At 46.8% G+C, this 22,109-nt stretch overlaps 1 long non-coding RNA gene across 2 annotated transcripts in view; it reads right to left on the reverse strand.

Annotated features, from left to right (window-relative positions):
- Nucleotides 1–250: 250 nt before the first annotated feature.
- LOC110343265 overlaps nt 251–22,109 on the reverse strand; it is a 38,533-nt gene continuing 16,674 nt past the window's right edge. The window contains exons 3-5 of one of the 2 annotated variants that reach the window (XR_005871655.1): nt 14,147–14,189; nt 13,736–13,903; nt 251–720 (exon numbers count right to left, since the gene is read on the reverse strand). This is a non-coding gene — a long non-coding RNA (uncharacterized LOC110343265). The remainder of the gene's footprint in view (nt 721–13,735; nt 13,904–14,146; nt 14,190–22,109) is intronic. The other variant, XR_005871656.1, reaches the window with a different exon arrangement.

The following is a 22,109-nucleotide window of genomic DNA, read 5'->3' on the forward strand; positions in this document are numbered from 1 at the left end:
CTCAGCAGGGTGGAAAGGAAGCAGGGCTTAGCTGGGCTTCCCAGTGCCCTTTGTCCCTGCCACCACCAAGTGTCCCAGGGTGGGCCACCCCAAATCTCACCCCACACCTTCCTTCCTCTGTTAGCTCATTCTCTCCCTTCCAGCACAGTCTGCTCAAATCATCCCAAACTGCCCCTTTATCACTGAGCCTCCCTAATTAAGCTAACATTATTAGAAGGTTGGGAAGGAAAAAAAAAACTCCCAAATTCTCTTTGCGTTTCAGTAGCTCTTTAATATGCGAGGCGACTAGAGAGATGAGCGGCCCCTAATTGCCAGTCCCTGGAGTAGCCGGTCAGAAAATGAATTGATGCGGGGTTTTTTTCCTTATGAACAATGCATGTAGCACAAATTGCAGTGGCCGTCACCAGAGATTTAATTACCAAATATCATTACTTTCACACATCATTTCAGATTTGGCCTGATCAAATCAAAGTCCGGGAGAGAGGGAGAGAAAACTGCACTCTTAGCAGGTCACTCGTTCAGGGATGGCTTCAGAGCAGTGTGGAGTGGAAGTGGGAACTCTCCTTCTGCCACCAAAGGAGAAGCAGCTGCTACAGGCATCCATGGCAAGGGAGATGCCCAAGGCTCCAGGGTTTGGAAGAGCAGGGGCTGCATATCTACAGGAAGTTCCCCAGGCAACTCACTCCAGGAAGAGAGCAGGCTGTAGAGAGCCCTGGGACCCTGCAAGTGAAAGGCAATATGGCAATTTACGGCCGTTGTCACTTGTTCATTCCACAAATATTTGTGAAGCACCCAGTGTGTGCCAGACACTGAGCCTGACCCTGAGGATACAAAATAGCATAGCAAGCTTTGCAGGTTTACACCCTGGTTGGGGAAACTGGTTTAATCAAATAAATTGATGCAGTGAGAATAAGGGGAGATAAGAGAGCCAGGCTTCCTGGTCCTTCACAGCATGGTGACCTTGACTAGGTCGCTCAACCTTGGGGTGTCTCAGTTTCCTCATTTGTAGAATGGGAGTTCTAACAGTATTTATCTCATGGTTATATGCAGAACTAGATGATTTGATATTTACAAACACTTGGCCCAGTGCCTGGTGTGTGGCAAACTCCACTGAAGTGTCTGTTAATGCATACAAGTGTAAAACTGTAGGGGTAAGAAGCACCTGAGTGGGCAGTGCTCTGATGGCCTAGAATAGTGGGACTCTACCTAGCCAGGGAGCGCAAAGAGCAGAAACACCATGCAGGCACAAACTGCCATGCAGAGGAGGGGAAAGTGCTCATTAAGGGAAGTGTTATCAGCTTCTAAATCAGCATGTGCAAAAAGTCCCTGTGGCAGGAGAACTCATTTGAAGAACAAGACCCTGGAGAGCAGGGAAAGGCCAATGTGGCTTGGATCCCAATAACCCACGTTTGAAGAAGCAGGTAGAATGGATTCTTGCGGGCAATAGGCAAGAGATCAGACTGCAAATGTTAACCCTGGGCATCAGAGTCTTGGCAATACTCATCTCTCGGGCAACTTCAGTTGTGGTGTTTATTACCAAAGTGTCCCATATGTCCCCCTTCCCACAAGAAGCAGGTGCCAATCAAGGAGAGTTTAATTCTTTTAAGTGAGTAGGATACCAAAAAACAAGCAAGAAGGTGTTACACCCCCAGAAGAGCAATAGTGAGAGGCCCCTCCCACATCAGGGCTAGAAAGGACAAGATAAGGAGTTTCACTAAGACCCAGAGGACAAACGGCACAGCAGCTATGGCTCCTGTCCCCAAACCCCTACCACTTTTAGTTCCCAGCAGGGATATTTCATTGGTTAGACCATCCAGACATTGGGAGATAAGGGAGTTTGTGATATAGTATCATCAGTCAGTGCCAGGACAGTGCTGGTAGAGGAGTTGACAGGAGACAGGGTGGCGGTCATGCAGACCATTCAGCACCCCTCCATAGAGGGAACACAGACTTCAGCGGTCAGCTCATGACAGAGGCCTGACTGGGACCAGCTCCTGCAAGCGATCCCCCTATGTCGTTTCCTTCTACCTATGGCTTCAGCTCAGCCATTCTCAGAAGCATGCATCCTTTATCTAAGACTACAAGGTCAAAGCTACTGTTGTTAGTGCTGCGATTGGAGCCCAACTCATTACTTACCTTTTATTCTTATTCTTTCATGAGTCTATGGGGGAGGTTTTCCAGAGGCTGCCTGCCAGAGTGCCTACACAGTATGACAAACAAAGGCTCCAGAGACAAGGAGTTCAAGGACAACCTGAACAACATAGTGAGATTCCCCCCAAATCGAGACAGTTTTTTTGAGACAGAGTTTCTCTGCAGTTTGGGGACCAGTTCTGGAATTCACTCTGTAGACCAGGCTGGCCTCAAATTCACAGAGATCCACCTGCCGCTGCCTCCCAAATGCTGGGATTAAAGGCATGTGCCACCCCTGCCCAGCTGACACACACCCTTTTTCTACCTGGGTTTTCTCCATACTTTGGACCTATAACAACTCACCACAATGAACCCAGAAGCAAATACAAGAATCTAACTGTGCATTCAGTCAGAAATGTAAAATCTCTCTCTCTCTTTCTCTCTCTCTCTCTCTCTCTCTCTCTCTCTCTCTCTCTCTCTCTCTCTCTTTCTCTGTGTGTGTGTGTGTGTGTGTGTGCATGTGTGTGTGTATGCATGCATGTGTGCAGGTATACATGTATGTATGTGCACACGCCAAGGATTGATGTTTAGTATCTTCCTTAATCACTCCCCCACCTTCTCTTTTTGAGACAAGGCCTCTCATCGAACCTGGAGCTCACTAATTCAGCCAGACTAGCCCCAGGGATCCTCCTGTCTCAGCCTCCTTGGTGCTGGGAATATAGGTACAGCCTGACACACCCATTTTGTTTGTTTGTTGTTTTATGCAGGTGTTAGGGATCTGAACCCAGATCCTCATGTTTGCACAGCAAGTGTTATACCAACTGAGCCACCGTCCCACCCCCTAATCTCTGCTTATATTGGAAACATTGTCTATATTACTTTAAGATTTGTGACTATTATTTTAAATGAATGAGTAGATTTAAAATTTTCTGCTTTAATTTCTAATGTAGTAAATGCCGGTAAATATAAATCGCATGAATAAAGGTTTTGAAGAGAGCTCAGCAATTTTTAGGTACATAAAGGGGTCCTGAAATCAAGAAGTTTGGGACCAAGATACTCAGAACAACCATCTGAGGAGGACATACCTTTTTCTTTTTTATGATGTATTTATATTTCTCATGTATGGGTGTTCTGCCTACACGTACATCTGTGCACCTCATGCATGCAATTCCTGCAGTGGCCAGAAGAGGGCATTAGTTCCCCTGGAACAGTAGTTAAACACAGTTGTGAGCTGCCTGCCATGTGGGTGCTAAGAATTAAATTCCTCTGGAAGAGTAGCCAGTGCTTTTAACCGCTGAGCCAGCTCTCTAGCCCCTTGGTTAACAAATAGAAAGCTACTGCTCAGAGAGGGACCCAAGACTCCTGGGGTCACACAGTTGGCTTGTTCTTGGCACAGCTCTCTGACACCAAAGCTCAGACCGCTCCACTCATGCATCAGAAGGGCAGGGAAGTGATGCATGGTGGGACAGCACCTGGCTTCTGCCACCTCCTCCACAGAGGGAAAGTGACAGGGATGGATTGATCTCAATGATCAGCTACAAACGGTCCCTCCATGTGGCCATGTTAATCAGCTTCCGCCAGCCAGGATCTGACCAGTTTGAAAGGTTTATAGCAACAATGCGGGGTTGATTTATTTCTCCTTAATATAAAAGTGATCAAGTGAGACCTGCATCTATCATCCTGTTTATCACTCAGGATGATTGATTAACTAATTACACTTGTGTGGCCTCTGGTTCCAAGTTTGGACAATGCGGGGTGGTAGGGTCCAGTGTAGCCCTCTGGGCTGCCCTGGCCAGGTCTGCCACCTTGCATTCAAGCCTCACCGCTTACACACAAGCAAGAACAAGCTCTCAGATCTGAGTGCCAAGGCTCTAGAGAGAGTGGAGAGGGGAAGAAGAGGAAGATGGATGGCTATGTAGTCCAGTCTTTTCTCATCTCTGAAGAAATATGATCTGGTAGTGTGTTCTGATGATCTGTCCTCAATAGCCATGCCTCCTTCTGCTGCACTTGGTCCCCTGCTAAACCAAGGGACTTCCAAGTGAGGACTGGGAGAGGATGTCATTCCGCAGGGCCTCAATGAGAGGTATCTGTTAAGTGAAGCTCCCAGACAGTCCCTCTTACCAGCACCACCCACATACAAGGGCTGGAGACAGGGAGACACAAGCCGCCTCTCCACCTCTCCCCATTACCAGTCAAATGCTGCTTTCAGGGCCCATGGTGGTGGTCGGTGTGGCTGGACCAAATACACCCTATGATCGTCAGATTCCCTCTAGCCCTCCTGAAGGCATAGTAGGGTAGCATTAAAACAAGTTGGCATCTTCCTTAAAACCTTAGATTTTGGGTAGGGAAAGCCAGACGGCTGCTTGTATAAGAACACAATGCAAGAGCTAATAAAATTGGATTTAAGTGGGTGGTATTTAAAATAGAAGCATTTTATGAGGACTTGGGAAATCACTCAACCAATAACTTACCCCAGCAACTATGTAGTAATCTCAATAGCCAACCAGAAACACACATGGCCTCCCATTCATTCCCCAACCTGGATGCAATTCGAAAGCCATAGGAAGAGATACACAAACCAGGACATTGTCCAAAAAAAGAGGCAGAAGTAATGAGAATGAAAAGGGTATCTGTTAACCTGCCAGGCCCCTCAAGGTGGTGGTGGTGATAATGACGGCGGTTTGACAATTGGGGAGGGGAACAAGTAGAGAACTTTCGAGACCTAGCTTTCTCAGCCCCAGCCTGATACTAGGGCAGGGTTCACTGTGCCATGAGAGCTGGCCTATGTCACATAATGTATTTAGCAGCATCCCGGCCTCCATCACTGGGTGCCAAGAGTGGTCCTTCCTCAGCACAAGGATCAAAATGTCCCCCACACATTGCTTCTCATCCCCAGGGATAAAATGTGAACCACTGGTCCAGAAGGCATGAGGGATGTTTAGGTAAGCAGGGCATCCAGGGCATAAAGCTAAGAGTGTAAGTGCAGAAGAAGTCTAGAAGTGTCTCCAGCCTGACAGCTGCAGTTGCCTCTGGGGAGTGTGGGTGGGGAAGACAGGGAAGAGGGAGGCTTTTGCTTTATGTGTGTCGTCTGCACATTTGACAATAACAATGTGTTGCTGCATGCCTAGTACCTACGAAACAGGAGGCTGGGAAGGGAGGAAGAGGAGGAGAAAGAGGAGTGAGGAAGGGAGGCCATGCCTGAGATTGGTTCTGCCACTGAGTTTCTATAAGTCCCTTGACTGCTTCTCAAAGTCTCAAAAGACCATTCCTTCCCTGTCCTCAGTGAGGGAGTCCCAAGGTGACCTGGCCCCTCCCTCCTGGCCACCCTTCCCTCCCACACAGCCCAGTCTTTGCACAAAGGAGAGAAGTGCTGGGGGCACCCGTTCCCTCTCTGCAGCTCATTATGCTCCTGAGGAGTTGGGGGAGGGGGTCTGGTCAGCTGCCCCAGCTCCACTCACGCTGAGGACTTAGTTGGGTTGATTAAATAATTACACAGGGTACTGAGTAATCACCACTCGAGAAGCAGGAGCACCTTCAGAGGGAGGCCCCATTAGTGATTTGGGGGCGTGTGAGTGTGTCTGTCTCCTGCCTGTGATAAAATTATCATCCGAAGACCTTGCCTGCAAAATGCATGCATGCCCCCCCAGCTCCTTCCATGCAGATAGCAGAACCCCAGGTTGGCAGCTCCTGAGGCTGAGGCTCAAAGAGATTTGGTGCCCACTAAGGTCCCACAGGGGTACGAATCCAAGTCCGGCAGGGGCCTGTGGTAGAGGTGGCCCTACGCCAGCAGAGGCCCAGGAGCAGGCTAGGGCTAGAGAGGGTGTATTTGTTGTCAGTCTTTAGTTTTGTGACCCCACTGGAATTATTCTGTTATTTGTTTATGTATTTTTGGAATACAAATCTGCAAACAGCCACAGGAGCTTTCCTAGAGTCTTGTGCCCAGATCTCATGGAGATGAGGAAGCTACCTAACAGTTGCTGTCCATGTGTTCTCTCTCTCACTCCCCACACCCCACCACTGCCCAAAGCCAGGGGCTGCTTCTGAGGAGCAGCAAACCCAGACAGTAAGGACTGGGACCCTCCAGTCACCAGGGCACATCTCCCAGTGAATACCTGGCCTAAAAAGAGAAATAAATGGCTAAGGCTGGATGTCCCCAGAGCCCTGCTCATCACAGATTCAGTTATTTACCCACTGGCTATTGGCTGATGACACTGTAGCAGCCCAAATTCATTCATACCTATTAACCTCTCCAGCAGAAGAGGAGTAGCCAAAGGGCTATTAAATTTAAGTGCTGGGGCCAGCAAGATGGCTCAGTGTTTGCCAAGCCCAATGATCTGAGTTCAGTCCCCAAAACCCACATTGTAAAAGAAGAGAACTGACTCCAGCAAGTTGTCCTCTGACCTCCACATGCACATCGTGATACTTTACACAATAAATAAATATCTAAAATCTTTAATTATGTGCTGGAGCAGGGAGGAGGGTAGGGTACCAGTAGAAACAGCCAGACAGTGGTGGTGCACACCTTTAATCCCAGCACTCAGGAGGCAGAGACAGGAGGATCTCAGTGAGTTTGAGACCAGCCTGGTCTACAGAGTAAGTTCCAGAACAACCAGTATTACTCAAAGAAACCCTCTCAAAAACAAAACAACCCCCCCAAAAAATGAAAAAGAAGAAAGGAAGGGAGGGAGGGAGGGAGGAAGGAAGGAAGGAAGAAAGGAAGGAAGGAAGGAAGGAAGGAAGGAAGGAAGGAAGGAAGGAAGGAAGGAAGGAAGGAAGGAAGGGCTTTCAGGAAGACTCCACACCTCATACCCCAGGACCTTGGCTCAGTCATGGTGCATCCTATTTGGAATCTGCTCTAAAAGGAAGATCTAGATGAGTTGCTGTGCCTGTGACCCTTGTGTGATGATAGCATCCAGGAAGAAGTGTGAGGTGGCCTGGACAGGATGCTCACAGCACCCTGATCCTTGGGGGGGGGATTGTTGAAAGTGAGTGGAACAATAATGCCAACACACTGAGCTAGGTCCCTGGGCAGTCACTTCTCACTATCCAGCTGCCTCATCCTGGCAGGATATGGATTATTCGAGGACAGCCTTTAAGGTTCTATAGCCTGACCCCACCCTGGTCTGAATGGTCTGTGTCCTGATCCTCCAACATATCAATAGACTGCCACACACACAGGCTTCTGCCACAAGGAGCATCTGTGAACTTCACCACACCTTCACCTCTCAAACCCTGAGCCTTCCTCTTTTGTTTCTTTCAGGGAAACACAGAAATGGGAAAAGTAACTAATCCAATGTTTAACCACACCTTGATGGCCTCATCCAGCCCCGTAGCTCATGTCCTCTGCCAGTCAGTAGCAGATGAAGACATCAGAAACATTGTAGATATGGGAGGGAAAGGGAACAGGCGACCCTAGACCCTGGAGGAGAGTGAACCACATGGTGATTTCTGATCACCAGTGGGTACTTCTCAGCCCTCAGTTCTTATTGATGTCTGGATTCTCAGTAGGCTTCACCCACACATACACATAATTAAAACCCTCCAACTGTCCTGAGCAACAAGAAGCCAGGACATAGCTCTCTGCTAGACACCTGGAGCCCCATGCATGGACAGCATGGAGAGGCACTCTGTCTCTCAAGGAAGACAATCCACACGGGAACAAAGACTATAGAGTGGAGCAGGGGAAATAGCTAAGTCAATAACATGGGCATAAGGACCTGAGTTCAGTCCCCAGCACCCTCATAAAAAGCTATGTATGGTGCCATACATTTGTAATCCTGGCTCTAGAGAGACAGACACAGGCAGATCCCTGGAGCTCACTGGCCATCCAGTCTAGCCTAACAGAGGAGTCCCATCAACTGCACAGGACTCTCAGAGACATCTACCATAGCTGCAAAGAGACTTCTCCATGGTGACATCACAGCTAACACTTCCTAAGCTCCTCTGGTGCAGGTTTTGGCCACTTCTTCCTTGTGGAAACTCAAGGAGGTCAACACTATTTTACCTGCTTCGTAAGGAAGACACTGAGGGACAGCAAAGCTAAATACTTATCCCAAGTCAAAGAAGGAAGTGACAAAGCCAAGACTCAGCCTTGCCACTGTCAGCCTGCAAACTTCTTCATCTCTCTCTGTTGGTCTCTGAAGTGGAAAACGAAGACCACAACAGTTCTTCCTCCCAGAAAACACTCTTGAGAAACAACACCCACAACATGGCATAGAATGGGTGCTCGTGCTCACACTAAAGCTCTGGGCTGACGCACAGCCAGGCCCGGAGGCTGTCAGACAGACCCCACGCTTGCACAAGACCATCTCCAGTTCTGAACTCTGAGCCTTTGGTGTGTTTCTTCTATGTTCCTCCAGAGGCTGGCCTACCCACTGTGTCGCCCAGTCCTGTGGGTGTAACTGCTCCCACTCAGAGAACAGTTTCCAGCCTGACATCACACAGAGGACAGAGCAGAAGGCAGAAGGGAACCTGCAGGCCTAAGAGGGAAGCCTGTAGGAAGCTTTGTGTGAGCGGATGGGTTAAGAAACTCCCAAGCAAACGATCACAGCGCCACCTGGTGATCACATGGTATTTCTCTTGTACAGGAACATTAACACACTCAACAAATTGAGGTTCTGGGCCAGGAGATGGCTCAACAGTTAAGAGTACTGGCTACTCCTCTAGAGGGCCTAGGTTCAATTCCCAGCACCCACGTGTCTGCTCAAAACTGTAACACCAGTCCTAGGGAATAACATTCTCTTCTTACCTGCAAGGGTGCCAGGCACACGTGTGATGCACAGACATATATGCAGCAAAAACATATGTATACATTAAAAAATAACAAAGTAATCCTAAATAAATAAATAAACAGGTCCTAATACCCACCTCTTTCATAGGTTGTATTCATCCATTGTGTTTCAAATTCTAACAACTGTCTAAAGAAAGAGTCATGGGCCTGGAGAGATGGCTGTTTAGTAAACAACTTGCTTTGAATTTAACCCCTAGAGCTCACATTTAAGGGTCCATGGCTTTAGTCCAGGACCACAGTAGATCTCTGTGAGTTCAAGGTCAACTTGATCTATACAGCGAGTTCCAGACCAGCCATGGCTAAACAGTGAGATTCTGTCATAATAATAATAATAATAATAATAATAATAATAATAATAATAATAAATACATAAATAAAACATCAAGCATGGTGTCATGAGCTTAATAGCAGCTCTGGGGAGGCAGGGACATTTGGGTCCCTGGAGTTGCTGGCCAGGCAGCCAGACGGTCTATTTGATGAGCTCCAGGCCAGTGAGAGACCCTATCTTACAACACAAGGTGGACAGTTCATGAGAAGCAACAGCCAAGATTGATCACTATCCTCCACATACACATGCGCGCGCGCACACACACACACACACACACACACACACACACATACACACACCATTTTTTCAATTTTACAAACATGCAGAAGGAATCGTTATCCTTTTTACAAACAAGGACCCAAAGATGCAGTTACTCAGAAAACCATTCATTCACTGGGCATCCAGCAAGTGGCAGGCGCTGGACCAGGTACCAGATGCTTTACTGAAGAAAGTGGCATGAGTCTCTGAATAAATGAGGCTTGTGGAGAAGATGGACATTAACCATATAATCATACAACAATAACAAGGGACGTGAAGGAAAGATATATAAATGTTCCTACCCAGTACAGGGGTCAGGGAAGGGTCCCCCATAGAAGTCAGACACTAACTTAGATCAGAGAGATTACAAAGAATTTCTCAGACAATGAGGCATTAATTTGCTCATTGATGGATGAAAGCAGTGTGCACCTCCCTTTGCCCTGTTTTCATTCTTCTCAACATATAAATTCCTAAAATGCTTGCCTTCCGATTCTGCGCAATTTTTCAGCTCTTTGCATGTCAATTCATTGAGGCCGTTCATTTTAACTAAGGAAGCTGTCAGCCTACTGACATCTCCCATCTGTACCACAACTTACTTTTCCAAGCCCCTGATGTTGACACTTGGACTGTTTCCAAGTTTCCATTCCTCTAGACAGTGCCACAACCAATGTCCTCTATGATCACTTTTCACAACATACAAGTCTGTGAGAATGCCCCTGTGGCCCCTGCCCATTTTTACTTTGATACTCACTGACATGACATTTGTGTGTATAGTGTGTGTGTGCAGTGTATGTGTGTGCATGTGTGTGTTCAGTGGGTAGTTTACAGTGTGTGTGTGTTGGTGTGCGCACGCAATGGGGGAATAATGCATGTGCTACAATACACATGTGGAGACTGGAAGACAACTTTCTAGAGAGTTACCACCATCTGACTTGTTGAGGCCATTTCCCTTGTGTCTTCTACCACACTGTGTACTCCAGACTACTTGCCTCCCCCCCATGTGTACTCCAGAGTATGCCCCCCTCAAGCTTATGGGCCATGCTCCTGTCTCCTCCCATCTCCCAGGAGGAGTGCTGAGAGTCCAGAAGCAGAACACCACACGGAACTTTTGTGTGTGCTCCAGACAAACCCGGATCACCATGTGTAAAGGGAAGCTTTTCTCTTGAGAGAAGCCTTCCCGCCAGCCTGGTTCTAGAGCCGCATCAGTCCCAAATAAACACACAGGAGGCTATATTAATTATGAAGCTGTTGGCCTTGCTTGTTTCTTACTGGCTAGCTCTGACTTAAGTAATTACCCCATAATTGTTAATCTAAGTATATCTCTTACCGGAGAAGTTTCCGGGCTTCCTACCCCATGGCGTTACATCTCGACTCTCTGTGTTCCTCCTTCCCAGAGTCCTCCTGGACTCCTAGTCCCACCTATCTAGATTCCTATTGGCTCAACAGTGCTTTATTGACATAATCACAGGGCTTCCTCCACAACCATGCTTGCACAGAATGCGCTCCGTCCGCTGAGCCAGCCATTTGCCATCCTCCTCCCACTTTCATTTAAAGTTTCCACATCAGACAGCTACTTAAGAAATGCAGTGTCGGGATGGTGAAGAGCGGAGGAGACACTATGGGGCCAGAAGGCACCGTCTTCTCTACCAAATTCATTCCCCAGAAGCTCTACCATTCACTCTGTAAGATCCATCTGGGCTGAATGGGACAGAAGCAGACGGGCAGTTGGAGCAGCACATCGTCTCCACCCTGTGCTCTCGCTGACTTGGGGTCGGTCCACTGGGTCTTTCTGATCTGCATCCAGACCCATCTTAACAGTATAAATCACTCAGTGCCCCCCAATTCCCATCAGAAATGCCTGTACGTTCAAGGCCAGCCTGGGATAGATATGTAAAAAGAAACTGTTAGAAAAGAAAAAAGGGAAGGATAGGAAAGGGGAGGGGGAAGGGGAGGACTGGGGAGGAGAGGGTATGACCCCACCCACTGCTAGCTGGAGAAGATGCCCCAGTCTACAAAGGCAGGTGTTTCCAAAGGAATTCATTCCATGCCTTTACACTGTAGGTGCAAGGGCAGCTGCTAGGAGGCTTTGAAAACCTCAGGATACAACAGGAGAGCTCAGGGCAAGGTCCATCGGAGAGAAACTCCCCACCCCACCCCCCCAGAGCCCAGGCAGGTACTCCAGCTTCTACCCCTTCGCCTGTAGCCGCAAGATCCCAAACCCAGACTTGGATCTACCATCTGAAACCATGGCCCTGAGCCCAGGCTAGGCTTTTTCTAGAACTACTCTGGAAAGGGGTGGGGGGTGCAGTCATACATCAGGCCATGTCTTCTTGGCCCACCATCCAGGTAGCCCTCTGTGGTGACTTGAAAGAAAATGGCTCCCAAAAGGAGTGGCCTGAGGTCTGGAGGGACCACTATTCCACACCCTCACAACTCCCTGCACCCACTGGGAGCATGTGTGCTTGTGATTTGCTAGTAATGTTCTACTGCTCTGCTGCCCACCCACTCCACCCCCACCACCACCACCGTGAAAGCAAAATAACTGGCCTGGCAGAATTGAAGACATTCAATAGGAACACTTGGATCTTTCAGTGTAAATGCTAGATTATTGAAACAGTGAGCCCTGATGAAATGGGAACCTCCCCAGGAATCACATGGTGAAAATAAGAACATGTGTCAGCCAGAGGGAGAACTGGTCTCCTACAAAGAGATTCACAACTTGTCAAATGTTCACTTTGCAGGATAAGTCTGAGGCCCAGACAAAGATGGTCAGTGGTGGGCATGGCTACACCTTGGCCAGGACTGCTCAAACTTCTGTTTAAACTTTAATCTCACTTCAGGACCACCAAGGTAGACTTGAGAGAGTCGCTGGATCTCTGCCTCTTTTCCCAATGTGACCACATTAAATCTCCTTTTACTCTTTTTTTTTTGCTATTAACTTGGATGTTTTAATTGGTGTCACAAGGACAGATGACCAAATTTGACCTCTTGGAGTACAGACAGTGACCCTAAATTCGGTAACTGAAGAGCCATGTTCACTCCTATAATCCTGCACTGAGCACATCCCTGGCACACAGTAGGTACTCAGAAAATGACTATGAAATACATGAAAGGGGAGCTTGTAACACTTTCTATGTACATGCCACCTGTCATTTCCGATCTTGTAACCCATGACTACACACAACATCATCAGATGAGCATCATCTAAGACCAGAAACCTCTGTGCTTACAGGTCCCTGGGACAGATACCAAGATGCCAGCAGGTCTGCATTCCTCTGCAGGACTCCCAGAAACATCCACTTTTTTCAGCAGGTAGAAGTGTTGACATAAAGTGTGGCTCACACATCAGAGGAAATAAGAATTTATTCTTGAGCCAAATATGGGTGGACATGGCCCAGGAACACAGGTTCAGGCTACTACCCCCTACAACATGCTCCGATGTGGATATGACTTATGATATTTTTTAGAGTTACAGAAGAAAATAAAGCCATAAGTCCAGGCATTTTTCATATATTACCACTGGGAAGGTAAGTCATAACAAATCCAAGAAGTCTATTATAAGTCTCAAATGTTATCTGACCACCCACTTAGATTTGGGTTGCTAGAAGCTAGTGATGTGCTAGGCTAATACATCAGAAAGGTTCTAGCCACGAAAGTGCTTGCCATCCAGGCATGGGGCCCTGAGTCCAGTCCCCAGAAGCCATGTAGAAAAGCTGTGTGCATGGCATGCACCTGTGATCACAGCACTCGGAAAGCAGAGACATACAGATCCTCAGGCCTTGCTAGTTAGCCAGGCTAGCCCATCTGGCAAACTCCAGGTCAGTGAGAGAAGAATCTTTACCCCAAACAAGGTGGGGACATCGAGATGGTTCACTGAGTATAGGTGATTGCTACTAATCCTGGTGAACTGAGTTTAATCCCAAGACCCCACAGGATAGAAGAGAGGAACAATCTCCCACAGTTGTCTTCTGGCCTCCACATACTCCCCCACTCTTTAGTAAGCAAATAATTATTTAAAGAGAAACTGATGAAACAAGGTAGACAGTCCTGAGGAACAACATCCAAGGTTATCCTCTGGCCTCCATGTGAAAACACACACACACACACACACACACACACACACACACACACACACATGTACACATATACACATTCAGAAAATGATGTTAGGTGAGGCACAGAGGCGGGCAACTAGTATTTAAGAGAACCTGAGATAATTTTAGCCTCACATCCACAGTGTCCAACTCTCCGCCACCATGAGGTTCCAACCAGTCTGTCAGTCAGTCTGCAACATGAGTGTGGCTTTCTTCTAGAACACTGTTTCCAGAAGCCACTTAGATTCCTTGACTTGGGTTTCCTTCCTTCCAGCTTCCAATCCTTCACTGCTGCATCTGCAACTGAAACCAAGACACAGTCTCTGCTTACGGAGAAGGACAATTCTCCTAGAATGGCTCAGGTGATGGGACAGGGCCACCCCAGGAAGCCAGGGTAACCACCCCACCTCCAGGTCCATGTCTGCAGAGTCCGTTCTCCTGTGAAAAGGGAGCAGAACCACAAATCCTGGGCACTAAGCCCACACAGGCTCTCTCTTGCCCCACACAGCCAGACCCAGAAATAGGAAGATGAATTAATGCCCTTACTCTCTGGTGTCCAGCCAAGTGGAATCCAAAGCTAAGTCTTGAGCTAGGGAATGTGAGAAAAAAGTGCACATTACTTATGTTTTCTAAAAATAAAGGTGTAGCTAGGCGTGGTGACACCCACCTTTAATCCCAGAACTCAGGAGACAGAAGCAGATGGATCTCTGTGAATTTGAGGCCAGCCTGGTCTACATAAACAAGAGCTATGTAAAAAAAAAAACAAAAAAAACCAAAAACCCTGTCCTATAAAAAACAAAGGTGTACATGTCTAGACAGTAAAGAAAGAAACGCTTTCCTTTTTTTTTTTTTTTTTTTTTTTTTTTTTTTGAGACAGGGTTTCTCTGTGGCTTAGGAGGTTGTCCTGAAACTAGCTCTTGTAGACCAGGCTGGTCTTGAACTCACAGAGATCCTCCTGCCTCTTCTGCCTCCCAAGTGCTGGCATTAGAGGCGTGCGCCACCACCGCCAAGCTTATTTCTTTCCTGTTATTATCATTATTTTAACATAAATATATCTTTTTAGGTAGAAAAAAAAAAGATTAATCTACTCCATGGGCTAAGGTGGGAACTGTGGCCTCTCTTCTGTGTAATAAAACATATGGCCAGCAGATGGCTGTACAGGCTCACAGCAGACCCTCCACAACCAATGCCCACCTCTTTTCTTAGGTGATGGAGGCACTTCTTCCCTTCTGTTCTCCAGAACCTGCCTGAGGAAGAAATGCCCCAGAGGACACTCAAAGGCCAGGGGTGGGGAACCTACCACATGTCCCTCTCCTGAGCCAGATGCAAGGATCAGAGGTCAAGTCTGCAGGAACTGAGTACAAGGAGCAGAATTGGAAGCCAGGCAACAGACAGGAACAACTAGCTCTCCGACATTTATCATCTCTTCCTGCCTGTGGTTCAATGTGCAACTGGCCACTAGACAAATTGATCCGAGGCTGGGTGTGGTGGTGGATGCCTGTAAATGCTGGAGACTGAGACAGGGGATGAACGGTTCAAGGTGTATCCTAAACACAGAGAAATCCTGTCTCAATCTCTCCTGCTGGGAAGATCATATGATGCTTAGCAGAGCTTATTAATCTCTCTAAAGCCCACCTAAGTGAGTGGGATCAGAGCAATCCAAGAGGAGAAGAACGACCATTATAAGTCGAGGCCAGAAACTGAGCCAAGAAACCCCCACAAAAGGTTGCCATCTTTTTTGTGTGCCGCATTAAAACCACATTTTTTTAAAGTGCTCTTCCAGTCTCTTCAGTTGAGGAAAATGACTTTGACATATACTACCGAAAAGTCTTGAGACACCAGGCATTGGTGGCGCACGCCTTTAATCCCAGCACTCAGAAGGCAGACGCAGGTGGATCTCTGTGAGTTCAAGACCAGTCTTGTCTACAGAGCAAGTGCCAGTACAAGCTCCAAAGCAATACAGAGAAACCCTATCTCAAAAAAAAGGAAGGAAAGAAGAAAAATCTTGAGCAAAATCCTAAATGAAGTTAATTCAAGCAAGAAGGAACAAAATAGCATTTCCACTGACAGGAAAAGCATGTCAGAGGGATGGCCTCAGGGATATAGCTCAGGGTTAGAGCATCTGACTGCAGAGAGATGGTCTCAGAACAGAATGGAACCCTAACCTATTTCAAAACAACTTGCAAGGCATTCAGGGTTTCTCTGTGTAGTCCTGGCTGTCCTGTCACTTGCCTTTAATCCCAGCACTCGGGAGGCAGAGGCAGGCGGATCTCTGTGAGTTTGAGGCCAGGCTGGTCTACAGAGCGAGTTCCAGGACAGCCTCCAAAACAAAAAACAATACAGAGAAACCCTGTCCCGAGGGGGGGGAAAAAAAAAAAGGTGTGTGTCACCACCTCCCGGCCACATTCTTTTTATGTTTATTTATTTATTGTGTACACACTTGAACAGATGCCTATCACAGTGCTAATGTAGAGATCAGAGCACAGTTTTCAGGAGGGGGTTCTCTCTTTCCACAGTGTGAGTTCTGGGAATAAACCCAGGTCATCTGGCTTGGCAATAAACACCTTTGCTCAGTGTGCCATCTCACTCGCTCAGTTCCTCATATCTTTGGAATTCTTCATATTTTAGAAATGGTCTTGTAGCTTCATTGTCAGAGCATATAGCTATTGCATGGCATATTATCTCCATCACAATTCTCATTCAGTCTCAGTAAAGTAAGTAACTATGTATCCTACAAGTAATTTCTTCACATTTTATTTTTTTGTAGTTTTAGTCATTTTGGTTGTATTTTTCTCTAACAGGTTTTTAGGACTCGTGAGAATTCTCTTTCTTCAGTTCTTTCATATCCAAAATTGTGTTAGCCAGATTTTTGCAACTGTGGTAAATATGGAAGAAATTGACTTATCAAGAGAAGTGGTTGACCCTGTTACTTTGGGTTTGTGTCAGGCAGCATGTTGATGTGGGAGTATATAGCGGTGTTAAACAAAAATAAAATAAAATAATGCAAGGCATGGCTGTATATGCTGCAGTACTGGGGAGTAGAGACAGGTGGAGCTCCAGAGCTGCTAGCCAGACAGCCAAAACAGTGATGAGTCTGACACCCACCCCACCCCCCATCTCAAAGCACAATCATGGAGAGCAATAGAGCAAATAATCCAATGCCCTGCTCAGGCCTCCGTGTAAGCACTGGCTCATGAGCTCTCATACTGAGATGATCAGAACACACACTCACACACACACCATAAATTGTTAAATGATTTTGGGATTGGGATTAGTAGGACAGAATTCACAATACTTTCTGAAATGGCCCAAGCCATACTTTTGCATTTTGTTCCATGTATTTATGTGAAGCATTGTTCTCAGCATTGACAATTACAAAATCAAAAGATCAACTCTGACTAACACTGAAGATGCCCTGACATATCACATTTTCATTCAAGAGTTAAGATATGCTCTTTTCCTGGAGTTCGGCTTCCGTTTCGGCAGCTGAAAACTGCTTGGCTCCTCTGGGTTTGGTATCTTGTGAGTAATTCCTACAATAAATACTTAGCTTTACTTTCAGTAACAAAAAAAAAAAAGAGTTAAGATATAGCCGGGCAGTGGTGGCACATGCCTTTAATCCCAGCACTCGGGAGGCAGAACCAGGTGGATCTCTGTGAGTTTGAAGCCGGGCTGGACAGACAGCCTCCAAAACAATACAGAGAAACCCTGCCTGGTAAAAAACAAAAAAAGAGTTAAGATATAACTGTGCACATGAAACATACAAGAAGAACAAAGGACAGCTTGGTATCATTCTTCAGGTACTGTCTGCCTTTGTTGGTTGGCTGGTTTGAGATTCTGAGACAGGGTCTCCCTGGAACCTGGGGTTTGCCAAGCAGGTTATACTGGCTGGTCAGGGATCCCCAGGAACCACCTGCTTTCACCTCCCCAACATTGAAATTACAAGAAAGCACCCTCACGTCCAGCTTTTTTTTGTGGGATTCGGGAAGGGGGTTTTACTCTGTTTTGTTTTTGAGAGGGTCTCTCTATGTAGCCTGGCTGTCCTGGAACTCTCGATGTAGATCAGGCTGGGCTCAAACTCACAGAGATCCACCTGCTTCTGGAGTGCTGGGATTAGAGGTGTGTGCCACCAGGCCTGGAACGCCCAGCTTTTTTACAAGGCTTCTGGAGGATCAAATCCGGGTCCTCATGCTTGTAGAGCAAGCACTTTACCAACTGACCCATCTCAAGCCAAGATTTAGCGCTTTCTGAGAAGGAGGAAAACAAAAAGCTCAGGTACATCCATTCCCAGTGTGTGTAATTTATTTTTAACTTTAGTAAGTGGTAAATCAGCCGGGCGGTGGTGGCGCACGCCTTTAATCCCAGCACTTGGGAGGCAGAGGCAGGCGGATCTCTGTGATTTCGAGGCTGGGCTGGACCAATAGCCTCCAACAATACAGAGAAACCCTGTCTCGTAAAAACCAAAAAAATAATAATAATAAGTGGTAAATCATAGGTATACCATAGGATTTCTTCATGATTTAGCTCTGGTAGATGTTTGGCTTGCATTCCTGTTTTATGTGCCTATATACCCAGGGCCTTGTAACAATTTCTCGTTAAGAAGCCCCATGGAGGTCAGAGGGAAACACAGAGATGACTCATCAGAGCAACCCTGCCAGGTGTCCCTGCCCTCCCCCTGATAGGTGACTAAGGGAAAACTCAGAGGACAGCCTGGGGATACACAACAGCAAAGCTGCCTGGTGGGGCCACAGCCAAGTGAATGATGTCCATCTGTGAGCTCAATGCACAGTTGCTGACACTCCCTGAAACTAGCCTGACTTCCTGGCCACCTGCTCTATGTGGGGGGATAGGAGGGGGAAGCACAAAAGATCCCTTGCTGGTCTTGGTGCCCAGCTGGGCAAAGTGACTGCAGGGGCTCGGGTCCCACACGCCCTGCAGAGAGCCTTGTAACTGAGCAGTTGAGCTGGCATTCTCTCAGGCTCCAGAGATGACAATGCTTGTGAGCTCACAAGCCTGTTGTGAAGTTTCACTTCTGGTTCTGGGCACCTCCCTGTCTATTCTGTCCCTAAGAGCAGCGGAGGACCCGGAGAAAGGCTCCCTCCCTGAAACCGAGAGGTCAACTTGGCCCGCCTCAGTGTCCTTCCTGGGTAGGGGCACGGATGAGCTGGGGCCAGTACAGAAGGAAGGCCACCTGCACTTCAGGCTGCAGCCCCCAACTGACTGTTTCATCTGCTGAGACCCCCAATGCTTGACACTCAGCCTTGGAGAGAAAGCAGGAGCGTAATATGCATTTGTTGAACAACTGAGTGGATGAACAAATTTAATAAACTGTTTGGATCTCATGTAGAGTCTAAACCTCACTTCATACTTTTTCTCTAAAACGAAAGCTCAAGAGGAGAAAATACAGCTCACATCTAGTATTAGCATCAGGACTAGATGGGAGCCTGTAGCAGGAGTGACTGTAGCCAGTGGATTGTTATAGTGATTACAGAAATGGAGGAGTAGTGGGTATGGGGGACAGAGAGGAGATGTGGGGACTGGGAGGAAAGGAAGGAGAGGAACCTTCAGAAATAAATAAGAAAGAAAGAAAAGCAATGTCTTAGGCTGCCAAGAAGGCTCAGCAGGTGAAGGCATTTGCCTAGAAGCCTGAAAACCTGAGTTCCAACCCAGGACCCACAGAGTGGAAGGAGGGAACCAATTGTTACAGGTTATCCTCTACTCTCCACATACTCACCCAGTGAATAAGGAAACGCAGTCTTAATTTTAAAAAGGTCCCCACATAGGCTCATGTGTTTGAACACTTGGTCCCCTGGTGGTGTGGTTTGGAAGGCTGTGGGACCTTCAGGCGATGGAGCCTTGCTCAGAAAAGTGGGCCAGTGGGGAGGGCTATCCCCACCCCACCCACTCTCTCTCTCTCTCTCTCTCTCTCTCTCTCTCTCTCTCTCTCTCTCTCTCTCTCTCTCTCTGTGTGTGTGTGTGTGTGTGTGTGTGTGTCTGTCTGTCTGTCTGTCTGTCTATCTGTCTCTGTCTCTCTTTCCTTCCTTGCTGCTTAAGCAACAGGACCGGCTAGCTGGTCTCCCACACTTTCAGGCCTGAGGCCATGGCTTCCTCACTTGAACGGATAGATTTGTAATAAACCCTTTCTCCCTGAAGTTGCTTCTCATCAAGTATTTTGCCACAAAGAGAAAAGTACCTAATACACCTGGCATACTTGGAGCCCAAGGTTCTAGCCCATGCACTGCAGCAACCAGGCATGATGGCACTCCTGGTACTCTAGCACTTGGGAGGCAGAGGCAGGACGGCCAGGAGCGCAAGGTTGTTCCCAACAACATACTGATTTCAAGGCCAGCCTGGGCTGCATGGTGAGGCCTTGTCTGAAAGAGGCGAGGGGGGTGGGTGGTTGAGATTATTTCTTCGATTTCTGACATGACCAAAGAAGCAACAACTGAGACCATCATTATTTGGGGCTACCTTCCAGCTCATCGGAATGTACAAAAAGGATTCAAAGAAAGAACTGATATGCCCAGGGGCTGAGCCATGTGTCCCCAGGGCACCAACCCCCATTTGCCTTCACTTCTGGCTATGGATCTGTGCTCCCCACCTCAGAGACCACGAAGGAAAAAGCAGGCTTCTCACCAGCTTGGGCATCTCAGTAGCTGCCAGTGTGGCTGTGACCCAGCAACCACTTATCCCTCTATAAAAACACTTCCTTGAGTTAAAAATGATAAATCTCCCCTTCTAAATGACAGGTTGGCTCCTCTTCTTTGAAGAGAGATGCGCATAACAAGTGATCAGCTTTCACGGCGGGGGGTGGGGGGAGGACCGGAACGGGACAGACGTGGGCCAAACACCAGGACCGGAGCCTAGTCCATTCATCACTGGCATGAAAACGAGGTCATGCCAGGGACAGAGATGTCTGCAGACCATATCCATTCTAAGCCATCACAGAAAGCTGCTGTCTGGAAACTGGAAGACTCAGCTCTTCCCTGCTCCACACACACTGAGCTGACCTCATATTAATTCCCTAAGGCAGCTTTGATATCCTCATCTGCTGTTCCTAAAGTGGTCATCTCAAGAACCGATTATTAAAAGGGAGTGGGGGGGAGCGCTGATCATTTTAGAGTTAAAAACGCAATCAGGAGTGAGGTCAATACAAACAGAGACACAGAGTTCCATGCTCTTGGAAACCATAGGCCAAAGATATGAATGAGCTACCTAACAGTCATCGTGAAAAGGAAAGTAGAGTGTATTGGGCGATAGATAAAGCTGGCTAGAAGTAATTGATCTAATAGGGATAGGAAACCGCCCATCCCTGTTAGAAAGACAGTGCTCCTGAGGTCTCAGAGCCCACAAGGTAGAATGAACAAGCACTGTCCTCACCAAGACCCAGCAGTCCGCCTCCTGGGCTGTTTCCCTTAATTCTCCTCAACAAAAACCTGCAATACAATGATAAGATCCAGCTTAGCAAAAACAGCAACCCCTGGGAAACTCTCCAAGGGTAAGCATTGAAGGTACAGAGATATGGGTTTCTAAGAAGCAGTTATACCTTGAATGTGGGTCTTAAAATGAACAAAATCTTTGAATTGGGTTTTGTAACTTTTTTTAGAATTTTTTAAAAATTTACTTGTGCAACTGTTCAGAAGGTGTCTGATTCCCTGGAACTGGAGTTATAAACAGCTGTGAGTGGCCATGTGGGTGCTGGGAACTGAACCTGGGTCCTCTGTGAGAGCAGCTAGCGAGTGTAATGGATATATTTATATCTGCATAAAGAATTAAATTTTGGCTGAATATTTGGTTTTAATATTTTAAATTACATTATTTATATTTATCTTACATAATATTTATTATTATTATATGTGCATATGTTGTTTGAGTGCTATGACATACATGTGGAGGTCACAGGACAACTTCAGAAGTCCTCCCCTTCCACTCTGGGATCCAGGAACTGAACTCAGGTCATCAGGCTTGTATAATACACGGTGTTATCCACTGATGTGTCTTTCCATTGGCCAAATATTGGATACAGAAAGATAAACGATGACTCTGATAAATGTTAAATTTGATTTTATAATAACCAATACTGACAATACTTCTTTATACAACTACACAGTGTAAAATGGCAGAAGTGTGTCTTAGGACTATTTCAGATATTGTCAAAAATTCTCTCTAATTCCAAACCAAAATTCATTTAACAATTTTTTAATGAAACTGGAGTCAGTCACTTAGACATCAATTTCAAACATTCTGACACAATGTAATACAAAGTTATGCTAACTTGGGGCTGGAGAGTTAAGAGCACTGGCTGTTCTTCTGGAGGACCAGAGCTGATACCAAACACTCACAAGATTGTTCATAACCATCTGTAATTCCAGTCCCAGGGCATCTGACGCCTTCTTCAGGGCTCCCTCAGCACCAGATGCACACATAATGCATAGATGTACATGCTAACAAAACACTCATAAAATAAATAAAACTTTAAAAATAGCGATAAACAAAGATAAGTTAATTT

Source organism: Mesocricetus auratus, unplaced genomic scaffold, assembly GCF_017639785.1.
Source record: "Mesocricetus auratus isolate SY011 unplaced genomic scaffold, BCM_Maur_2.0 Super-Scaffold_100028, whole genome shotgun sequence".
In the NCBI taxonomy this organism is placed as follows: domain Eukaryota; kingdom Metazoa; phylum Chordata; class Mammalia; order Rodentia; family Cricetidae; genus Mesocricetus; species Mesocricetus auratus.